This window comes from Hemiscyllium ocellatum, chromosome 4 (assembly GCF_020745735.1).
Source record: "Hemiscyllium ocellatum isolate sHemOce1 chromosome 4, sHemOce1.pat.X.cur, whole genome shotgun sequence".
NCBI lineage: Eukaryota > Metazoa > Chordata > Chondrichthyes > Orectolobiformes > Hemiscylliidae > Hemiscyllium > Hemiscyllium ocellatum.
Window position 1 is genome coordinate 88822734 of NC_083404.1, and position 25086 is coordinate 88847819.

A 25086-nucleotide genomic window follows, 5' to 3' on the forward strand; every position below is an offset into this window, starting at 1 on the left:
TGTTTCAACATTCATGTGTAAAAACATGAAACTGATTTTTGTGATTTTTTTTGAATGAGCTAATAAACATACCAGAAGAAAAGTGGTCTTTCTGTATAGCTGTCTGCTTTTCAAGTCACAGCAATCAACTGAGAGTAGATTAGAATCGGTGGACCTAGTTTGTAACCCTGATGTGCTGATGCAGCGTAATCACTGATAGAAGATTTATATATTCACTACAACTGAAATATCCTCAAACCTTTCTATTTCCCTTACAAAAGTAAAGAAAACAAAGTTTCAGCCCGCTTCATGACTCAAAAGTTAAAGTACAACAGTCAAAAGCAACTTTTCCAGATTCATTTCAGAGATCAAGCCATAAATGATCCCAAGAGGAGAAATTCTGAAATATTTCTTGTAATTAGCAGAGGAGCCTTCACAGAATAAATACATCCAATTATTCTAAAGACAATTAAAAAAAAGCATCCAGAGGAGATGTGGGGAGCAGATGAGGATCAGCTGAAGGTACAAAGCAATCTCTGGATTAACAAACTCCAACTCCTGTCATACAGAGAGAACCCCAAAGGTCTACTCCATTCAAGTGCCAAGTCCACTGGCCATCCCCACTCCGCACGAGTGCCCGGTCCATTGGCCATCCCCACTCTGCTAAAGTGCCCAATCCACTGGCCATCCCCACTCCGCATGAGTGTCTGGTCGTTTGGCCACCCTCAGTCTGCATCCATCCATAGGCCATCCCCACTACGCTCAAGTCCTAATCTACTGGCCATCCCCACTCTGCTAAAGTGCCAAATCCACTGACCATCCCCAATCTGCATGAGTGCCCAATCCACTGGCCTTCCCCACTTGGCACGAGCGCCCAGTCCACTGGCCATCCCCAGTCTGCATGCGCACTCAGTCCACTGACCATCCCCACTCTGCACGAGCACCCAGTCCACTGGCCATCCCCACTCTGCATGAGTGCCCAATCCACTGGCCTTCCCCACTTGGCACGAGCGCCCAGTCCACTGGCCATCCCCACTCTGCATGAATGCCCAATCCACTGGCCTTCCCCACTCTGCACGAGTACCTCGTCCACTGGCCATCCCCATTCTGCATGAGCACCCAGTCCACTGACCATCCCCAATCTGCACAAGTGCCCAGTCCACTGGCCATCCCCACTCTGCATGAGTGCCCAATCCACTGGCCGTCTTCACTCCACTCAAGTGCCAATCCACTAGTCTTACCCACTCTGCACAAGTGCCCAATCCACTGGCCTTCTCCACTCCACTCCAGCGCCCAATGCACTGGCCTTCTTCATTCCACTCCAACGCCCAATCCACTAGCCTTACCCACTCTGCACGAGTGCCCAATTAACTGGCCTTCCCCACTCCAGTCGAATGCCCAGTCCACTGGCCTTCCCCATTCTGCACAGGCCTGCATCCCACTGGCAGTCCCCGCACCGCTTAACCATCCAGCCTACACTTCCTCAGGGAGAATTCCAAGCAGGGAAAAAAGGGGAAAAAAAAGAGAAGAAAAGGTTTTGGGTGTGAGGGGAAAGATATAAAAGAGACCTAAGGGGCAACTTTTTCACACAGAGGAATGAGCTGCAAGAGGAAGTGGGGGAGGCTGGTACAATTGCAACATTTAAGAGGCATTTGGATGGGTACATGAATAGGAAGGGTTTAGAGGGACATGGGCTGGGTGCTGGCAGGTGGGACTAGATTGGGTTGGGATATCTGGTCGGCATGGACGGGTTAGACTGAAGAGTCTAATTTGTGCTGTACATCTCTATGACTCAATGACTCTAAAACAAGAAACAAGTGAAAAGAGTGGAGGCACTCCAGTTGGAGTGTCCTACTCCACCATCATCTTGACCGGAATACTTTCCTCTTCTCAAATGGTGGAGATTGAAACCAGCAATTGAGTAACAAACTCCCACAACTGTGCATCAGAGAGTGAGAGTGAGAAATCCAATCATAAATACCTAGATACTAACAAAGCCATCTAAGTTACACAGTTTGAATGAAGTCATTACTGATAGTGATATCATGTTGTGAAGGAACGGAAACCAGCTCAGAAGTATGTTCAATGGGCTAACCACTCACACAGGGAGTGATAGATAGAATCTCTGGCAATGCTGATTGTGTGATGATGCTGAGTGACCACAATTATGGCAAGTCAACCAAAGTGTGAGCTAAGAGCAATGAAGAATATCAGGTACCTCTCAAATGATTATATGTTTGGGATGAGTTGATGAACTTTCAAAATGTTCTTTCAAAATTTGAAGGATTAATTTTAGTAACACTTCGAACATTAAAATGATTTTTTATGTGTTTCTATAATTGTTCAATTGATGTACATGTTCTGATGTACAATGGCATGTAGTTGTTTAAGATATTGGCTGATGTCTCACAGCAGATGTGCAATGTACCTTTAAGAGATCTGCTCATGAAATTATCACTATATTGTGGCCTGTGGCCTAATGCTAAAAAGCTCTCAGTCTCTCTCTCATACTGAGCTCTGTCCTCTCGCAGCATGATTGCTTTAGGAATTATACTCCAGTACATGCTATTTGCTTAGCTTTTGCCTGAACAGGCAAATGCATGTGATTGTAACCTATATATGTGTGGTCAAGTGACAACAGGTCTAAGATTGGACATCCTAACTTGACCCTCAGAGGAGAACCCGGGCCTGTCAGTAAATGGGTCAAACTAAATTAAACAGCAGTCAGCAGCTATAGACTACAGAGGACAATAGAAACCAAGGTCAAAGAATTAGAAAGTTTCAAGGGGAACCAGTTACAAACAGCCTAAGGGTTATAAATTGGAGAAGTATTGATCAGATGTTCTGGCACCTTGATTGCCTGAGGAAATGCATTTTATGCCTCCTGGCAAGGAACAGTTAATGGTGTCGACGGAACCCCATTGGATGGTTTGAATCCAGCTCATGACCTCATTAGCCAAAGGGCATTGAATATTCTAGAAGGTCTGGTGCAAGGAGTAACAAAAACACATGCATCTGGAAGCAGCCCCTTAATGAACACTCAACAAACATTCTCAGCGAAACTTGTGGCAGAAGACAAGGGAACCCAGGAAGACCCAGGAGAAGGTCCATCCTAACTTGTGAGATTCACCTTTGGGCAAAAGAGTCAGCCCTATGTTGGAGGGGAAGGAGATTCCAACAGCCCAGCTCAAACACATGGATCATGGTAGGTAATATCCTTTCTCAGACAGATAGAAGTGGATAGAGAGTAAATATTGTGGGAATTCGGGAAATGCTTACATGATATTTTTAATAGAGAATATTTTGTTAATAAAATCGAGTTGAACCGCAAATTGATTTCTGTGTCCCTTTGTCCACCTCACCAACAAGAGAGCTTAGTTAAAATGTTTTTAATACATAAACTGATTCAAGTTTAGCCAACATTGGTGTCTCTTGTGATCTTTGGTTAGAAGTTTGTGTATGACCTCCAACGTCAAACCCCACAGTCTTTGATCCCCTGGATATCCAGCCTGAGCCTGTTTTAAGATGGCAGCTGCCCCATGTGACAGCCAGGATTTAAATTGGTAAAGGTTTCTGACTAGTGATTGGCCTTAAGCCAAGTGCTTGTAACTTGGGGGCAACAAACAGCCAGAGTTCGAAGCTCGGATAGTCCAGGGTGTGGGAGCAATTGGGCAAGAATTTAGTGGGAGACATACCCTGTCCCCATTCCACTCCTGCACCCAGAGATGAACTAATATGAGACAGACAGAGCAGAGTGAGCCAGTTAACACAGGGCCAGGGACCCATAGACAATGAAACCTAACATAGACTAGTGCAAAGTCAAGGACCCATAGAAAACAGAGGCAAGAAAGCTGAATACAGGACCAGAGAACCCCAAGGGATGGTGAAAAGCCAGATACTGGGATACAAGGATATAGACAAGCTACAATAAGGTTGGGGCCATGAGGTAAGAGATAGTGAAAAAGGTTGGGGACCCAGAGTCACGAGATGAAAAGGTCAGCTAATACAGGGTCAAGGACCCATGAGAGAAAGAGAGAGAGAGAGAGAAGCCAGATGGGTTGATCATTATAGTAAGAAAACATCAGGTCTGGGTACCATGGGACTGAAATGCTGGAAAACTGTAGCCCTGAAATGAAAGGCATGGTTCGAAACCTTCCATCCAAGAGACCCTCTAATCTGTGTAGCGCTCTAGCCCAGAGACAGAGAAATCCCCTTTAGGAAAGCAGTTATAAATTGGAGAAGTATTGATCAGATGTTCTGGCATCTTGACTGCCTGAGGAAGTGCATTTTATATCTCCTGGCAAGGAACAGTTAATGGTGTTGACGGAACCCCATTGGATGATTTGAATCCAGCTCATGACCCCATTAGCCAAAGGGCACTGAATATTCTAGAAGATCTGGTGCAAGAAGTAACAAAAACACATGCACCTGGAAGCACACACCAGATAATAGTCCAACAGATTTAATTGGAAGCACTAGCTTTCAGAGAGCTGCTCCTTCATCAAGTGGTTGTGGAGTATAAGATTGTAAGACACAGAATTTAAAGCAAAAGTTTACAGTGTGATGTAACTGAAATTAGATATTGAATTCTGTTCACCCACTGGAAAGTGGTAGAAGAGGCAGCAGCCAGAACCCTGCCAACACTGCTGGGGGATCTCACCTCTCATGACTCCACTCTCACATACACCTTCTGCCTCACTCAAACTAACCCTTTGATGTTAATGAGTACATATGTAATCCATAATCTGGAAAACTCATTCCTGATTAAGAATGTATGTGCTTTGCCTCAACATTCAAAGTTAAATACTTTGAGGAGAAACAAACATTTCTTTGGGAAGAGCTACCCTGAATTATTCCAGGAGAAAGTGAGGACTGCAAATGCTGGAGATCAGAGCTGAAAATGTGTTGCTGGAAAAGCGCAGCAGGTCAGGCAGCATCCAAGGAGCAGGAGAGTCGATGTTTTGGGCATGAGCCCTTCTACCTTGAGTTATTCCCAGGTTTATGGAACCTGGTTATGAGTATAGCACCACAGTTAAGGGGGCTGCCAAATGATTCTGTCTCTCTGCACTCAGATAGATACTGTTTCCTTATTCCCTCATTCTGTTTCATCTTGTGAAGCAATCTCAAATTAGAGGTCATTATGTTAGGATAAGGGATAGCAGATTTAAAACAAGATGGTGAGAAATTACTTCTTCCAAAGGGTCATGAATCTTGATGCAGGCCACTGAATAAATTTAAGGATGAGGTAGGGATTTATGATTAGTGATAGGATAAAGGGTTATGAGGACCGGGCAGGAAAATGGAGTTGAAACTCAGATGATATCAGCCATGGTCATGATTAAATGGTAAGGCAAGCTCAAGGAGATGAATTGCCTACTCCTGCTCCTAGCTCTTGTGTTTTCATATCCATTAATGAATCAAGTTCAGTCAGAATTTGAAGAAACAATAGAATAGGTATCATTCCCCAAAGCCAACCAAATGGTGCTCAAGTATGGTTATTAAACCAAGTGCAATGGGTCTATCTGTTGTAAAGACTGTGCCTTTCTACTTTGTGTTTTTTTTAAACTATGGACTGAAATGTTTGAAGATGAATGTTTGAATGGGAAGCCGTAGTTTTGACATCTGTGGCAGACATAGTAAATCTCTGTTTGAACAAGCAGTAATTGAAGTTTGGTTCTTGTTGATCTAGATCTGTGGGAATGTAAACTTGCAGCTTCTGCTGGCATTGAAAAGTTGATTGATCTATGGACTGGGGATTAGCTATCAATGACAGAGGCACTGACAACAGTGTAATTGGTTCTCAGAGACGAAATATAGAATATAGGAGCAGCAGTAGTTCATTCAAGTCTGTTCCAACATTTAAAATGAACATGGCTGATCATCCAGCTTAATACCCTAATCCTACATCATTCCCCCCTCACCATATTCCTTGATTACTTTAGCCAGAAAGTTAAAAATCACACACCAGGTTATAGTCCAACAGATTTAATTGGAAGCACTGGCTTTCGGAGCGCTGCTCCTTCATCAGGTGCTTGTGGAGTATAAGATTGTAAGATACAGAATTTATAGCAAAAGTTTACAGTGTGATGTAACTGAAATTATATATTGAAAAAGACTTGGATTGTTTGTTAGGTAAACCTGTTCAACTATAACCTGGTGTTGTGTGATTTTTAACTTTGTGCCCTCCAGTCCAACATTCTCCAAATCATTTAGCCAAAAACGTCACATCTATCTCCTTCTTGAAACAATGATCTTTTGGCCTCAACAACTTTCTGTGGTAGTGTATTCCATAGGCCTACTGTTCACTGGATGAAGAAAGTTTTCCTCATCTCAGTCCTAAACGTTTTATCCTTGATTTTAAAATTTGAGTCCTGGTTCTGGACTACTGAGTACATCCTTCCTACCTGTAATCTATCTAGCCCTATTGGAATTTTATCGGTTTATATGAGATCCATCTTTATTCTTCTAAACTCCAGTGAATACAATCCTAATCACCTTGATCTTTCCTTATATGTCATTCCTGCCATCCCAGGAGTCAATCTGATAAACCTTTGCAGGACCCTCACTGTAGCAAAAATATCCTTCCTGAGGTAAGGAGAGCAAAACTACACATAACATTCCAGGTGTGGCCTTACAAATGCACTGTATAATTGCAGCAAGACTTCCTTGTTCCTGCACTCAAATTGTCTGGCTATGAAGGCCAACATACTGTTTGTCTTCTTTATAGTCTGCTGCACCTGTGCACTTACTTTCAGCGTCTAGGACACAAGGAGATCCAGGTCTCTTTGAACATTCACCTCTCTCAATTGAAATAAAAATAAATAAATCTGTTTAAATAAAAGTCTGTGTCCCAAGAAGGATAACTTCACATTTATCCATATGATACTGCATCTGCCATGCATTTGCCCACCAACTCAGCCTGTCCAAGTCACACTGCAACATTACTGGGATCCTAGCACACTGCATCCATTTGTGGTACCCCATTAGTCATTACCTGCCATTCAGAAAATACCCATTAATTCCTACTCTGTGACTGAACAGCTTAGAGCTGGGAACAAGTTACAGTGAAAGAGAGAAGAGATCACTCCTTATAAAAGCAAAATACTATGGATGTTGGAAATTTGACACAAACCCAGGGAATGCTGGAGAAACTCAACAGGTCTGGTACTATCTGATCACAACTTGTCTGTGCAATTGCAGAATTGTATGGAGGAACTGCAGAAATCTTGTCTCATTGTGAACAATCATCAACCAATGATTGATTGGCATGAATCTGATAAGGAATGTCATGACAGTTTTGCAGACCATACAAGGTCAAGTTCAGAATCAAAATAAACAGTCTTAAATGAAATAAAAACCAAAAGAACTGCAGAAGCTGTATATCAGAAACAAAAAAAACCAGACATTGTGGAAAAGCTCAGTAGGTCTGGCAGCAGCTGTGAAGAGATTTCGGTTAATGTTTCGGGTCCGGTGACCCTTCCTCAGACCCTTCCTTCTTAAAGGACTGATCATCCAAGTCTAAAGAAAACGTAGTCTCGAAATTGTGTACCCTTCAGACGACCTGAATTTGTGAAGTCAGAGACTTGCAGGGAGATGGTATTGTAATAAATGTAATAAAGTACATGAATGTACATATATTAACTTTGGGGGAAGGAAGTGCTGAGACAAGATGTTATAAAATTTAAAACATTTTTAAAAATTTGATTTTGATTTATTGTTGTCACGTGTACCGAGGTACAGTGAAAAATATTACAGATAGATTTTACTATGCAACCCCTTCGCAGTAACAGAACAGAGTACTGGATACAACGTCGCATCTGCTTAGATGGTGCAGAGAGAGATCAATATTAACATTAAATAGGTCCATTCAAAAGTCTGGTAAAAGTGGGGAAGAAGCTGTATGTGTATACAAGCTTTTATACCTCCTGCACAATGGAAGAGGGCTGAAGAGAGTATAAGCAAGGTGGAGGGGTCTTTGATTATGTTTGAAGACCACATTAAACCCACCCAGTCTGATGATATAACACAGGCTTGACTGGGGATAAGGGAGAACAAGTAGGATCTCATGAAGTCAAGGTGTCTATCCACAGATCTTTTCGTAGTCTTTGTAACAATGGATATCCTAACTGATGTAACTTTTATCCCTTACGATCATGCAATAACTACGTATTGTTCAGATCAAGAGGTTCTGGTTAAAACTCATTAGTTCCTCTGCAACTGTAAACAAATTGGACCCTTAGGCCAAGTTAGGAGAGAGGATTGGGGGGAGCATCCTTTGAGCCATAAATACTGCACTTGTTATTATTGCTGCTGCAGAAAAAGGAGCTTATTTTTTGTGGCAAGTAGGATGTAAGACTATGAGCTGTGAGTCAATGCAAATTTCTGCATGATTTGTTTCAGCTGTTAGCCTTGAAAAAAATTCACAATGGATCAGTTTTATTAATGAAATAAACAAATACATCATTATTTCTATCTTCATGTGGGAATTACGGAAATATGTAATCAAGTTACAGTTGACTTGTAGATGTTATTTGTGGACATTCATATTCCTTAGCAGAAAAAAAAGTCAACAGCCTGATATTTGGACAAAAGACATTAAAGCAAGGTCCAGATATTCAGGAGCTCTTTTATTTAATGTAACCAGAACAAATAACAAATGTTTTCTAAGCAAATACCACATAATTGAAATGCATTTTCCAGCTATTGACGAGAGGCAAATTCAACTCTTTCATGCACAACAACTTTATCAGCGGTTGCTCAAGAAAATTGCTCTTCAACTCCTTCTAAATGGTGAATATTGAAAATAGGAAGAGGAAAATGCCATTCAATCCTTCAGGCTAGCTTTGTCTTTCCACATGATCATGGCTGATCATTAAACTCAATGGCCGGTTCCTGCTTTACCCTCATATCCTTTGATTTCTTTAGCTCCAGTAACTACATCCAACTCTTTCTTGAACCGACACTATGTTCTGGCCTCAACTGCTTTCTATGACAATGAATTTCGCAGCCGCAACACTGTTCAGGTGAAGACATTTCTCCTTGACTCACTTCTAAATGCTTTACTGTATCTTTTGACTGTGATCCTTGGCTCTGGTCTTCCCACCACTGGAACATCCTTCCTGCATGTACCCTGTCTGGTCCTGTTAAAAAGTTATAGGTTTCTATGAGATCCTTCCTTGTTCTACTAAACTCCAGCAAATATAATCCTAACAGATCCACCTTCTTTTCACACCATCCAGGAATGCATCTGGTAAGTGTTTCACAACATCTTTCTGATAGGAAGGAGACCAGAATTGCACACAATATTCCAACAGCGGTCTAACCAATGTCCTGTACAGCCGCAACATGACCTCCCAACTCCTGTACTCAATACTCTGACCAATAAATGAAAGCATACCAAATGCTCTCTTCATTAGCCTATTTACCTGCGACTCCACTTCCAAAGAACTATGAACCTGCATTCCAAGGTCTCTTTGTTCAGCAACACTCCCTCGGACCTTACCATTAAGTGTATAAGTCCTGCTAAGATTTGCTTTCCCAAAATGCAGCACCTCACATTTATCTGAATTAAACTCCATCTGCCACTTCTCAGCCCTTTGGCCCATCTGCTCAAGATCCTGTTGTAATCTGATTTAACTCTCTTTACTGTCCACTACACCTCCAATTTTGGTGTCATCTGCAAACTTACTAACTGTACCTCTTATGCTCACATCCAAATCATTGGTGTAAATGACAAAAAGTGGAGGACCCAGCACTGATCCTTGTGGCACTCCACTGGTCACAGGCTTCCAGTCTGAAAAACTACCCTCCACCACTACCCTCTGTCTTCTACCTTTGAGCCAGTTCTGTATCCAAATAGCTAGTTCTCCCTTTATTCCATGAGATTTAACCTTGCTAATCAGTCTCCCATGGAGAACCTTGTTGAACGCCTTACTGAAGTCCATACAGATCACATCTACTGCTCTACCCTCATCAACCCTCTTTGTTACTTCCTCAAAAAACTTAATCAAGTTTGTGAGACATGGTTTCCCATGCACAAAGCCATGTTGACTGTCCCTAATCAGTCCTTGCCTTTCCAAATACATGTAAATCCTGCCGCTCAGGATTCCCTCCAACTACTTGCCCACCACTGATATCAGGCTCACTGGTCTATAGTTCCCTGGCTTGTCCTTACCACCCTTATTAAACAGTGGCAACACGTTAGCCAACCTCCAGTCTTCCGGTGCCACACATGTGACTGTCAATGATACAAATATCTCAGCAAGAGGCCCAGCAATCAATTCTCTAGCTTCCCACAGAGTTCTAGAATACAGCTGATCAGGTCCTGGGGATTTATCCACCTTTATGCGTTTCAAGACATCCAGCACTTCCTTCTCTGTATTATGTACATTTATCACCATCTATTTCCCTACAGTCTATATCTTCCACATCCTTTTCCACAGTAAATATTGATGCAAAATACTAATTTAGTATCTCCCCCATTTTCTACGGCTCCACACAAAGGCTGCCTTGCTGATCTTTGAAAGGCTCTATTCTCCCTCTCATTATCCTTTTGTCCTAAATGTATTTGTAAAAACTCTTTGGATTCTATTTTCCAAAGCTATCTCATGTCCCCTTTTTTGCTCCCCTGATTTCCCTCTTAAGTATACTCCTACTTCCTTTATACTCTTCTAAGGATTCACTCGATCTATCCTGTCTATACCTTACATATGCTTCCTTCTTTTTCTTAACCAAATCCTCAATTTCTTTAGTCATCCAGCATTCCCTACACCTACCAGTCTTTCCTTTCACCTGAACAGGAATATACTTTCTCTGGATTCTCGTTATCTTATTTTTGAAGGCTTCCCATTTTCCAGCCATCCCTTTACCTGTGAGCATCTGCCCCCAATTAGCTTTCGAAAGTTCTTGCCTAATACCATCAAAATTGGCCTTTCTCTCATTTAGAACTTCAACTTTTAGATCTGGTCTATCCTTTTCCATAGCTATTTTAAATCTAATAGAATTATGGTCACTGGCCCCAAAGTGCTCCCCCACTGACACCTCAGTCACCTGCCCTGCCTTATTTATTAAGAGTAGGTCAAGTTTTGCACCTTCTCTAGTAGGTACATCCACATACTGAATCAGAAAATTGTCTTGAACATACTTAACAAATTCCTCTCCATCCAAACCCTTAACACTATAGCAGTCCCAGTCTATGTTTGGAAAGTTAAAATCCACTCCCATAACCATCTTAATATTCTTACAGATAGCTGAGATCTCCTTACTAGTTTGTTTCTCAATTTCCCTCTGACTATTAGGGGGTCTATAATACAATCCCAAAAAGGATTGTATCTCTTTCTTATTTCTCAATTCCACCCAAATAACTTCCCTGGATGTATTTCTGGGAATATCCTCCCTCAGCACAGCTGTAATGCTATCCCTTATCAAAAATGCTACTCCTTCTCCTCTCTTGCCTCCCTTTCTATCTTTCCTGTAGCATTTGTATCCTGGAACATTAAACTGCTAGTCTTGCCCATCCTGAGCTATGTAATTGCTATGATATCCCAGTCCCATGTTTCTAACCATGCCCTGAGGTTATTTGCCTTCCCTGTTAGGCTCCTTGCATTGAAATAAATGCAGTTTAATTTATTAGTCCTACCTTGTCCCTGCCTGCCCTGACTGTTTGACTCACTTCTGTTCTCAACTGTACCCGTCTCAGATTGATCTCTTTCCTCACTATCTCCCTGTGTCCTACCCCCCACCTTACTAGTTTAAATCCTCCTGAGCAGCTCCAGCAAATTTCCCTGCCAGTATATTAGTGTCCTTCCAATTTAGGTGCAGTCCGTGCTTTTTGTACAGGTCACTTCTACTCCAAAAGAGATTCCAATGATTGAAAAATATAAATCCTTCTCCCATAACCAGCTCCTCAGCTATGCACTCATCTGCTCTATCCTCATTTTGCTGCCCTCATTAGCTCATAGCATCGGGAGTAATCCAGATATTACTACTCTCAAGGGCGTCTTTTTAAAATTTCTGCCTAACTCTCTGTAATCTCCCTTCAGAAACTCAACCTTTTTCCTTCCTATGTCGTTGGTTCCAATGTGGACAATGACCTCCTGCTGGCCCTTCACTCCCGTGAGAACATTCTGCACCTTCTCTGAGACATCCTTGATTCTGGCACCAGGGAAACAACACACCAATCTGCTTTTTCGCTGCTGGGCACAGAAGCATCTATCTGTACTTCACACGAGAGAATCCCCTAACACAATTGATCTCTTGAAACCCAACGTACCCCTCGTTACATTAGAGCCAGTCTCAATACCAGAAACTTGGCTGTTCGTGCTACATTCCCCTGAGAATTCATCACCCCCTACATTTTCCAAAACAGTATACCTGTTTGAAATGGGTATATGCACAAAAGACTCCTGAACTAGCTGCCTACCTCTCTTACCTTTCCTGGAGTTAACCCATCTATATGACTGTATCTGAGACTACCCCCCCTTCCTATAACTGCCATCCATCACATACTGTTGCTGTTGCAAATTTCTAATTGCTTCTAACTGTGTCTCCAACCGATTCATTCGATCTGATAAGATTCGCATCCAACAGCATTTATGGCAGATATAATCCACAGTAACCCTTAAACTCTCTTTAAACTCCTACATCTGACAAGAAGTACATATCACCCTATTAAAGACCATTTGTGCTCCTTCACATTCTACAGACCCAGAAATTAACACCGTCTTATTCCTCTACAAACACTGCCCCAGGTTAAATTAATAGTTATGGCTTATATTTTAAGTTTAATCAAAAGACATATCTCCAAAATCATATAATCAAGAAAGAACCCACTGTACTCACTACTGCAGATTCCCTGTCAGCCACACATCAAACAACGATTAACTTATCTGATTCTGGTTTGTGATAGGAAGGGTTTGGAGGGATATGGGCGAGGTGCTGGCAGGTGGGACTAGATTGGGTTGGGATATCTGGTCGGCATGGGCGGGTTGGACCGAAGGGTCTGTTTCCATGCTGTACATCTCTAAGACTCTATGATTCTGTAAGTGTTCACGGCACTTCCTCAATAGTAAGAACATTCTTCCTCACATAACTGCACACAATATTCCAGATGTGTCCTCACCAAGGTCCTGTATAATTTTCCTGAGGCATCCCTACTTGATTCCTCTTGTTATGAAGGCCAACATGCCATTGACCATCTTCACTGTCTACTGTATCTGCATGTTTACCTTGAGCAACTGATGAAAGTGGAAACCCAGGTCTTGTTTCACTTTCCTCTTTCTCAATTTATAGCCATTCAGTTAATAACCTGCTGTCCTGATTTTGTTACCAAAGTGGAAAACCTCACATTAATCCACAAAATACATCTGCCATATGTTTGGACAGTCACTCAGCTTGTCCAACTCACAATGAAGCTTCGCTGCATCCACCTCACAGCTCACCTTCCCATAGCCATAGGAATGAGAATAAACACAGTGCGAGCTAGGAATTACAGCAAAAATTAAATAGAAGCCAAAAGTGCACTTAACAATCAATCTTTAGTGTTATATTGTGAACATATTGGATCACTTCAACAGCCGAGGATTCCTTTGTATTGTCATGCTCAGAGGCATGAAGAAAAATCCTAAATTATATTATCTTGTTTAAATTCCACTTAAAATGATGGACTGTTGCTGGATATAAACCAATTGTTTTTGAACAGACTGTTCAAGTTGACTACTTCCCAAAGTGTCCAGTGATTATCAGAACAAAACCTAATTCATCATCTTTCTGGAATACCACTCCTGCCATTTATATGATCATACCCTTAGTCACACCAACACAAGGAAAGCCCAGATATCTCCAGAGTCAGTCTTGGTTTGATAGAAAGCTGTCAAAACTCATAATGCTTAATTTGATGCTATTGGCTCCTCTGCTACCTTTTACAACACATAACATGTTGGATAAACGGTCATCAAAGTTAAGTTATTTGAAGATAACTAAATTGGCACAATCTCCTTCATATGACTAAAAATGCAGATTTATTTTACTCATCTATAATTATACAGTCTTTGATTTCTCTCCGTAGTCTATCATGCAAGAATAGAAAATATCAAACCAGCTCCAGGCATAGTTAATATCGGTCTCATTCTTGGTCAATAGTCTGATTTCATTAAAGAATCATATATTTCTCTTAACAAGTGAATCAATTCCTGCTTTATAACTACTGCACCTTCTACTCAATTGATTACATCTGAGTTCCTGTGAAATAGACTTCAGCGTACAGCCAATTGAAAAGGTCTCCACTGGACTCTAATTCATATGACTTTTGTCAATATCTTTGAATTTGAATAATTAATCATTCTCTCTCTTTTTTAAAAAATTGAATTTGTGTTTAAATGTGTATTACAAACCATTCTCCCAGATTTTTAATTCAATAAAATAATTTGGTTTAACCCTGAAGAACTTGCTATGGATGATTTTTAAATTAGAATTCATTTAAGAGGGTTTGGGGAATACACGGCTGTCTACTTTTATAAAGAAACAAAAAGAAAACATTTTAAGATTATCTCATTATGGACAGGAGAGGAAGACATTAAACATAATTGAATTAATCTCTTCCTCCTATGTGTGACAATTTTAATACTTGGCTTGAAAAATTTACTATTTTTATGGAAATGGAGATCGAGTTATCTGTTTTGATTTAATTCCTGATCCCCTCAGATGCCTGAAGAGATTTGTCCTCAGATGACCAAGTTAACTGAATTGGTAACCTAGGGTTTTTTATGTGGTTTGTTGAAATGCTAGGTAGGTGACCTTGGTGTGTTTGGTAAAGTTCCTGCAAATTGCTTCTTCCATCTGCTGTCAGACCCCAAACTTGATACCTTGTGTATCCATATGTTTCCCACCATGAACCAAATTATAATCTGAGGATGACTCACAACAAAGAGCCACAGGGATATATCAGAACAAAGCAAATAATTAGCTTTCAGTGTACTAATATAGTTTTCCATTTCCGTCTCAGCAGAAAACCTCTGCTGCAATTCTGCCTTATATTGTATGAAAACAATTTTCCCTAATGCTACATTTTGCAAATCATTACTCTCTACAGATATTCCAGTTCTGACCTTTTTTGAGAGGGATCAATTTGTTGCTGTTTGTTGCTATTATATCACTTAATGCAATAAATCCCACATTTATAATAAATAAAATAAATACTATGATTGTGTTTTTGTTTTGCTTACATCAATTTAGATTAAAAAAAAGGTAAGCATAGACAGAAAGGTAAATGCAGAGCAAGAAAATATGTTAAGTAACTTTTGTTAAAACACCAGTGATTTTTTTTTTAGCCCAATCGTACTGATTTCAAATTCAACTCGTGCAGGTCAGTTAGTGGTCATGTATACAACCATTTGAGATGAAAAATCAATGTGCCAAAACAGCATATTTATTTTCTTAAAAATAATTATAGACAAATGTCATATTAAATCAGATTGGAAGTTTGTTCGCTGAGCTGGTAGAGTTGTTCTCAGATGTTTTGTCACCATGCTAGGTAACATCATCAGTGAAGCCTCCAATGAAGCGCTGCTGTTCTGTCCCATTATGTGTCTTGGTCTGTTGTGGTGGGTGATATCACTTCTGGTTCTGTTTCTGAGAGGTTGGTAAATGGAGTCCAAATCAATACGTTTGTTCGTCGAGTTCCGGTTTGAATGCCAGGCCTCTAGGAATTCCTGTGCTAGTCTTTGTTTAGCCTGTCCCAGGATGGATGTATTGTCCCAATCAAATGGTGTCCCTCTTCGTCTGTGTGATGAATTTAAAAGACCCCTTATCAACAATAAGCAGAACAAACGTCTTGTGCAAAATGTCCTGCAAGGACTGCAACAAACATTACATTGGACAAATTGACAAGAAGCTAGCCACCAGGATACATCAGCACCAATTAGCAAGCAAAAGATGTGACCAGCTATCACTGGTATCCATACACACAGATGAAGAAGGACACCATTTCGACAGGGACAACACATCCATCCTGGGACAGACTAAACAAAGGACAAAGTGAGGACTGCAGATGCTGGAGATCAGAGCTGAAAATGTGTTGCTGGAAAAGCGCAGCAAGTCAGGCAGCATCCAAGGAGCAGGAGAATCAACGTTTCGGGCATGAAGCCTTCTTCAGGAATGGGGAGAGTGTGCCAAGCAGGCTAAGATAAAAAGTAGGGAGGAGGGACGTGGGGGAGGGGCGTTGGAAGTGCGATAGGTGGAAGGAGGTTAAGGTGAGGGTGATAGGCTGGAGTGGGGGTGGCGGTGGAGAGGTCAGGAAGAAGATTGCAGGTTAGGAAGGTGGTGCTGAGTTCGAGGGTTGGGACTGAGACAAGGTGGGGGGAGGGGAAATGAGGAAACTGGAGAAATCTGAGTTCATCCCTTGTGATTGGAGGGTTCCTAGGTGGAAGATGAGGTGCTCTTCCTCCAGCCATCGTGTTGCTATGGTCTGGCGATGGAGGAGTCCAAGGACCTGCATGTTCTTGGTGGAGTGGGAGGGGGAGTTGAAGTGTTGAGCCACGGGGTGGTTGGGTTGGTTGTTCCGGGTGTCCCAGAAGTTTTCTCTGAAATGTTCCGCAAGTAGGCGGCCCGTCTCCCCAATATAGAGGAGGCCACATCGGGTGCAGCGGATGCAGTAAATGATGTGTGTGGAGGTGCAGGTGAATTTGTGGCGGATATGGAAGGATCCCTTGGGGCCTTGGAGGGAAGTAAGGGGGGAGGTGTGGGCGCAAGTTTTGCATTTCTTGCGGTTGCAGGGCAAGGTGCTGGGAGTGGAGGTTGGGTTGGTGGGGGGTGTGGACCTGACGAGGGAGTCACAAAGGGAGTGGTCTTTTCGGAACGCTGATAGGGGAGGGGAGGGAAATATATCCCTGGTGGTGGGGTCCGTTTAGAGGTGGCGGAAATGACAAGGGATGATATGATGTATATGGAGGTTGGTGGGGTGGTAGATGAGGACCAGTGGGGTTCTGTCTTGGTGGCGAATGGAGGGGCAGGGCTCAAGGGTGGAGGAGCAGGAAGTGGAGGAGATGTGGTAGAGAGCATCGTCGATCACGTCTGGGGGGATATTGCGGTCTTTGAAGAAGGAGGCCATCTGGGTTGTTCGGTATTGGAACTAGTCTTCCTGGGAGCAGATGCGGCAGAGACGAAGGAATTGGGAATATGGGATGGCATTTTTACAGGGGGCAGGGTGGGAGGAGGTGTAGTCTAGGGAGCTGTGGGAGTTGGTCAATTTATAGTAAATGTCCGTGTTGATTCGGTTGTCCGAGATAGAAATGGACAGGCCTAGGAAGGGGAGGGAGGGGTCTGAGATGGTCCAGGTGAAATTGAAGTCGGGGTGGAAGGTGTTGAAAAAGTGGATGAACTGTTCAACCTCCTCATGGGAGCATGAGACAGCACCGATACAGTCATCGATGTAGCGGAGGAAAAGGTGGGAGTGGTGCCATTGTAGCTGCGGACGATGGACTGTTCCACATATCCTATGAAGAAGCAGGCATAGCAGGGGCCCATGCGGGTGCCCATGGCTACTCCTTTAGTTTGGAGGAAGGGGGAGGATTGGAAAGAGAAGTTATTCAGGGTGAGGACCAGTTCAGTCAGTCGAAGGAGGGTGTCAGTGGAAGGGCACTGGTTGGTACGGCGGGAAAGGAAGAAGCGGAAGGCTTTGAGTCCTTCGTGATGGGGGATGGAGGTGTACAGGGACTGGATGTCCATGGTGAAGATAAGGCAATGGTGACCGGGGAAGCGAAAATCATGGAGGAGGTGGAGGGCATGGGTGGTGTCCCGAACGCAGGTGGAGAGTTCTTGGACTAAGGGGGACAGGAACGTGTCGAGGTATGCAGAGATGAGTTCAGTGGGGCAGGAGCAGGCTGAGACAATGGGTCAGCCGGGGCAGTCAGGTTTGTGGATTTTGGGCAGGAGGTAGAAACGGGCGGTGCGGGGTTGTGGGACTATAAGGTTGGAGGCGGTGGGAGGGAGATCCCCTGAGGTGATGAGGTTATGGATGGACTGGGAGATGATGGTTTGGTGGTAGGAAGTGGGGTCATGGTCAAGGGGGCAGTAGGCGGAGGTGTCCGCAAGCTGGTATTTAGCCTCAGCGGTGTAAAGGTCGGTGCACCAAACTACTACCGTGCCTCCCCTGTCTGCCGGTTTGATAGTGAGGTTGGGGTTGGAGCGGAGGGAGTGGAGCGCTGCACATTCCGAGGGTGAGACGTTGGAGTTGGTGAGAGGGGTTGACAGGTTGAGGCAGTTAATGTCGCGGTGGCAGTTGGCAATGAAGAGATCGAGGGCAGGTAAGAGGCCAGCATGGGGTGTCCAGGTGGATGGGGTGTGTTGGAGGTGGGAGAAGGGGACGTCAGAAGGTGGGTGAGAATCCTGGTTGAAGAAGTAGGTGCGGAGGCGAAGGCGGCAGAAGAATTGTTCGATGTCTCGCCACATGTTGAACTTGTTAATCTGAGAGCGTAGGGCCTCTCCCCTATCAGCGTTCCGAAAATACCACTCCCTCTGTGACTCCCTCAGGTCCACACCCCCCACCAACCCAACCTCCACTCGCGGTACCTTCCCCTGCAACTTCAAGAAATGCAAAACTTGTGCCCACACCTCCCCCTCACTTCCCTCCAAGGCCCCAAGGGATCCTTCCATATCCACCACAAATTCACCTGCACCTCCACACACATCATCTATTGCATCCGCTGCACCCGATGTGGCCTCCTCTATATTGGGGAGACAGGCCGCCTACTTGTGGAATGTTTCAGAGAACACCTCTGGGACACCCGGACCAACCAACCCAACCAGCCCGTGGCTCAACACTTTAACTCCCCCTCCCACTCCACAAAGGACATGCAGGTCCTTGGACTCCTCCATCGCCAGACCATAGCAACATGATGGCTGGAGGAAGAGTGCCACATCTTCCGCCTAGGAACCCTCCACCCACAAGGGATGAACTCAGATTTCTCCAGTTTCCTCATTTCCCCTCACCCTCCCTTGTCTCAGTCCCAACCCTTGAACTCAGCACCACCTTCCTAACCTGCAATCTTCTTCCTGACCTCTCCGCCGCCACCCCCACTCAGGCCTATCACCCTCACCTTAACCTCCTTCCACCTATCGCACTTCCAACACCCCTCCCCCAAGTCCCTCCTCCCTACCTTTTACACTCTCCTCATTCCTGAAGAAGGGCTCATGCCCGAAACATCGATTCTCCTGCTCCTTGGATGCTGCCTGACCTGCTGCGCTTTTTCAGCAACACATTTTCAGCACAGACTAAACAAAGACACGCACACGAATTCCTAGAGGCCTGACATTCAAACCAGAATTCCATTGACAAACATATTGATCTGGACCCCATTTATCAACCTCTCAGAAACAGAACCAGAAGTGATATCACCCAGCACAACAGGCCAAGACAGATAAATAGCAAATGGGACAGAACAGCAGCACTTCATTGGAGGCTCACTGATGATATTACCTACCACGGTGATGAAACATCTAAGAACAAATCTACCAGCTCAATGAGTAAACTTACAGCCTGATCCACAACCTGAGCTACAAATCTTCTCCAAATATCGCATCCTATTAAATCTTCGCATCTCCATGCGAATATTGTAATGAATGTCTTAACAAGATGCTTAAAATGCCCTATTCAGCACATTCCAGGCAATCTGCTGTCAACAAATAAAGCAACTTGCTTTTAGCATTATGCTTGGAGATATTCTTGCACTGTAAGATTTCATTAACTTTATGCAAACTTCACACTAAGGGACCTTTTTGCCCTGGATTGTCAGAGGCTGAGGGGTGACGTTATAGAGGTTTATAAAGTTATGAGTGGCATGGATAAGGTAATTAGTCAATGTTTTTTCACTGGGAGAGGGGAGTCCAAAACTAGAGGGCCTTGGTATAAGGTGCGAGAGGAAAGATTTAAAAGAGACCTAAGAGGCAAATTTTTCACACAGAGGGTGAAACGTATATGGAATCAGCTGCCAGAGGAAATGGTGGATCCCATTATAATTACAACATTTAAAATACATTTGGACAGGTACATGAATAGGACAGGTTTGGAAAAATATAGACCAAATTCAGGCAAATGGAAGAGGTTAGGGTTAGGAAATCTGGTCAACATGGACGAGTTGGACTGATGGGTGAGTTTTCATGCTGTATGATTCACTGAATCGCTGATTTTAAATCAGAGAAACCAGCAGTGAAGTGAGTTACAAACATGAATTGGCCAGGACTTGTATTGAGTAATGGAGCTGGAACAGTGGGGCTAGTGACCTTGAAACAGCTAGTATCAGGGAAAACAGTGAGCCTGAAGCTTGCTGCTTGGAGATATTCTTGCATTGTAAGATTTATTTCCAAACACTTATTTAACTGGAAAATAATAAGAATATTGGTGGAAATGTGGACAATTTGCATAGAAACATAACTTGTATTTGTTGAAGAGAACATTCCAGCTTGGCAATTTAAATTAAAATGATGTATTATAGTTTACTTGTCACATGAGCCATCTGTTACAATACCATCACACACAAAAATAACTTGAGTGTTAAATTGGCATCTATGTTGGGTCAATATGTGTCTATTCTTTTCCATCTATCAAGTTAATTTATAATAATTACTCTATTGATACCTGTTTCACTCAGACAAGTGACAGAAAATGTCTATAGGACTGTTAGTCTATTAACCCAGAGTGTTCAATTTGCGTGTAAGTGGTACTAATTATCAGAATGCTTATTCAAAAAGAGAAATACATGAAATTAGTCAGAAAAACAAATGGAAATCTCAGTGTTCAGTTATGTATAAAATCTTGTTCTATCATAATGTCTGGATTTCAGAACCAGGCAAGACAATGTACAGTGAAGAAGGGTTTATGCCAGAAATGTTGATTCTCCTGCTCCTTGGATGCTGCCTGATCTGCTGCGCTTTTCCAGCAACACATTTTTCAGCTCTGATCTCCAGCATCTGCAGTCCTCACTTTCTCCAAGACAATGTACAAGATAATGTACAATATAAGTTATTAATAATTTTAAAAATTACTCACAGCTAGCTTAAGACTATAAACAATATACAAATGCACATGTTTTATCAAGTTCACAAATGGAATTTGATCATGATTTGAAGTTTTATTCAGAGACCAAGAAACACAGTCTTAAAAATAGTTAACAGCAAAATGTAATGTTTAAGCAATAACTGCTATACAATTTCAACGTAACTTCCTTTGCACACCAGAACAATTTGGGTTAGTTAATACATTTTGCAAATTAGTCCTGTAAACATTAATCATTCATATGATTAGCAAATTGTATGACTGCCACATCCTTTATTAATTATTAAGACTGGTCAGTTAATCAGCATCTTCCTCATCAATATTTATCTAATCTAATATTGTGCACCCTTTAAAGTGGTACTGTCTGTATATTGTATGCTGCTGTGATTTTTTTCAGTACTTTAGAGGATCTGTGCTGATGTATGCTCTGATCATTCTATTTACAAATTTTACGCAAGAGTTGCATGTATGTGATTTGCAATATTGTAGATGGTGACACAAAATGACACGTGTTTAAAAATTCAGTTGCAGTGCCAAAATATGCTTACCACTCTTCAATACATTATAACTGCAAAGCAAAAATCAGTGAGAAGTGATTCCTTGCTCAATATTGCCACGCTTATTTTTGATGGTCAAACAGGTGTAAATGACTGAACTACTTTCAAATGATTTTGCCTCAACATGCTTTTCAAAGTCACTGTCAAATAAAGTGGAAAAGGAAAGTTGAGGCTTGGAAATTTGGGAGGACATCATTTTGTGGGATTCCTGTCAAATTCACACAGACTGTGATCTACCTTAAATCAAATGTGAAATGAATTCAAATTAAACGCAATGTGATTTCTCCACTGCTATGGATCATAATGGATACATTATATTCCACACAAAATAGACGTAAGTGAACCTCCACAAAAGTTAAAATAAATAAGATTCTCAACTCTTCTTTTAAATTTAGTTTTACGGAAACTTCTGAAGCTATCTGCTTTCCTAAAAATGTACCATTCCCCTTTTTCTGCCTTTCTGTTTGAAGTTTATTTCAAACTGAGAAAATTGATAATGTTTGAACAAATGGTATAAAAATCTGTTAACAATTAAAGATTTGCACAATTCCTTGACAAATTCACTACAAAATAAATTGAAACAGGTGAGTGAAGGTGGAAATCTTGGATTATGAGAGCTTTCACTCCTAATTCTGAATACTTTCTGAAACTTTGACTATAACAGATCACTTCGATAACAAGCTGAATAAAACAAGGTTTGTAAGGAAGGCAAATATAAAGGAGATGTGAGACATAAATGTTTTCTGGAGCTTTGAAATTCAAAGGTGATTGATGAGTTCTTTCTAGACTTGGGTCTGGGGTTTGACCTGGACATGTGAACTGTTAGGAAAAAATTTGGAAGAACTGGTTTGCCAATTGTCTGCAAATGCTAAGTCCAGGGCTCTCTAAATGAGGACCTTGCACACGGGCTGCCTGATTGCTGACTGGATTTTTTTTTAAAGTCAAGAGCCTGTCTCATAGGGTTGAAGCTGAGGAATGGAAGGTGTGGAGGAGGTACTGGAAGGTGTGGAGGAGGTGCTGGAAGGTGTGGAGGAGGTGCTGGAAGGTGTGGAGGAGGTGCTGGAAGGTGTGGGGGAGGTGCGGGAAGGTGTGGGGGAGGTGCGGGAAGGTGTGGGGGAGGTGCGGGAAGGTGTGGGGGAGGTGCTGGAAGACGCGGGTAGATACTGGAATGTGTGGGGGAGGTACCGGAAGGTGCAGAGGAGATGTGGAAGCTGTGGAGGAGGTGCTGGAAGGCGTGGAGGATGTACCGTTTGTCTTGATTGTGAATTTGGAGGTGAGTGTAGCATGTTGATTAAGAGACTTTCATATTGGTGATAATGCTATCTGCATTACAGAGCTAGGAAAATTTACTTGTGGTAAGTGAGGATCCCACTACATTACAGGAAGTCATTTTACTGGAAGTCAATTGGACGTTTGTGAAGGACCCCTATTTTTCTTTGGTTTCCTGTCTGTGCTGTCATCATGGGGCTTACCATTGATCAGAACTAGAGCCTCCATATAAATACAGTGGCTCCAAGAACACGTCAGAGGTTGTGAGACCTCCAGCAGGTAACTCACCTCCTGAGTTCCCAATGTCTGTCTACCATCTAACAATCATAAGTCTGGAGTATGAAGGATTACTTTGCACTTGTTTAGATAAGTGCAGCTCTGACAATGGTCTGGAAGCTCAACACCATCTTGGACAAAGCGGCCCACTTCTTTGGTGCTACATCCACCTTCTTCAACAGTCTTCATTTCCACACTGACAATCAGAGGCATTGCTGTGGAGCATCTACAAGTGGCACAGCAGCATTCATCCAGTTTCCTTCAGCTGCACCTTCCATATCCATGACGTCTACCAGCTAGAAGAAGAAGTGCAGCACATACATGCAAACACCACCACCTGCAAGATCCCCTCCAAGTCATACACCATCTTAACTTGGAAATATATTCTCTTCGTACGCGTTTGCTAGGTCAACATCCTGAAACTCCCTTCCTAATTACATTGTGGGTGCCCAATGACCTGCAATTGTTCAAGAAGCCAGCTCTACATCGCTTACTCCAGGGCGATTAAGAGTGGACAATGAATGGGCAGTCATGCCCACATCCCCTGATTCAACCCTCCTCAGTCCTTGTGCTAAGTTTTCCAGAACCCAACAAACTGGGTTCAGCTTTGGATAAAAATAGACTATTTACTCCGGTGAGTTTTACAGCCGATTGTAATTTTAAAATGACGTACTCACTTAAAGTCATAGTCATAGAGATGTACAGCATGGAAACAGACCCTTCGGTCCAACCAGTCCATGCCAACCAGATATCCCAACCCAATCTTGTCCCTCCTGCCAGCACCCAGCCCATATCCCTCCAAACCTTTCCTATTCATATACCCATCCAAATACCTTTTAAATGTTGCAATTGTACCAGCCTCCACCACTTCCTCTGGCAGCTCTTTCCATACACGTACCACCCTCTGCGTGAAAATGTTGCCCATTAGGTCTCTTTTATATCTTTCCCCTCTCACCCTAAACCTATGCCCTCTAGTTCTAGGCTCCGCCAGCCCAGGGAAAAGACTTTGTCTCTTTATCCTATCCATGCTCCACATAATTTTGTAAATCTCTATAAGGTCACCCCTCAGCCTCTGATGCTCCAGGGAAAACAGCTCCAGCCAGTTCACCCTCTGTATAATTCAAATCCTCCAACCCTGGCAACATTCTTGTAAATCTTTTCTGAACCCTTTCAAGTTTCACAACATCTTTCTGATAGGAAGGAGACCAGAATTGCATACAATGTTCCAACAGTGGCCTAACCAATGTCCTGTACAGCTGCAACATGATCTCCCAACCCCTGTACTGAATACTCTGACCAATAAAGGAAAGCATACCAAGTGCCTTCTTCACTATTCTATCTACCTGCGACTTCACATTCAAGGAGCTATGAATCTGCACTCCAAGATCTCCAGGACTCCCGAGGACTTTACCATTAAGTGCAGAAGTCCTGCAAAGATTTGCTTTCCCTAAATCCAGTACCTCATATTTATCTGAGTTAAACTCCATCTGCTACTTCTCAGCCCATTGGCCCATCTGATCAAGATTATGTTGTAATCTGAGGTAACCCTCTTCGCTGTCCACTACACCTCCGATTTTGATGTCATCTGCAAACTTACTAACTGTACCTCTTATGCTCGCATCCAAGTCATTTATATAAATGGAAAAAAGTAGAGGACCCAGCACCGATCCTTGTGGCACTCCACTGGTCACAGGCTTCCATTCTGAAAAACGACCCTCCACCACCACCCTCTGTCTTCTACCTTTGAGCCAGTTCTGTATCCAAATGGCTAGTTCCCCCTGTGGTTCCATGAGGTCTAACCTTGCTAATCAGTCTCCCATGGGGAACCTTGTCGAGCACCTTACTGAAGTCCATATAGACCACAAATACCACTCTGCCCTCATCAATCCTCTTTGTTACTTCTTCAAAAAACTCAATCAAGTTTGTGAGACATGATTTCCCATGCACAAAGACATGTTG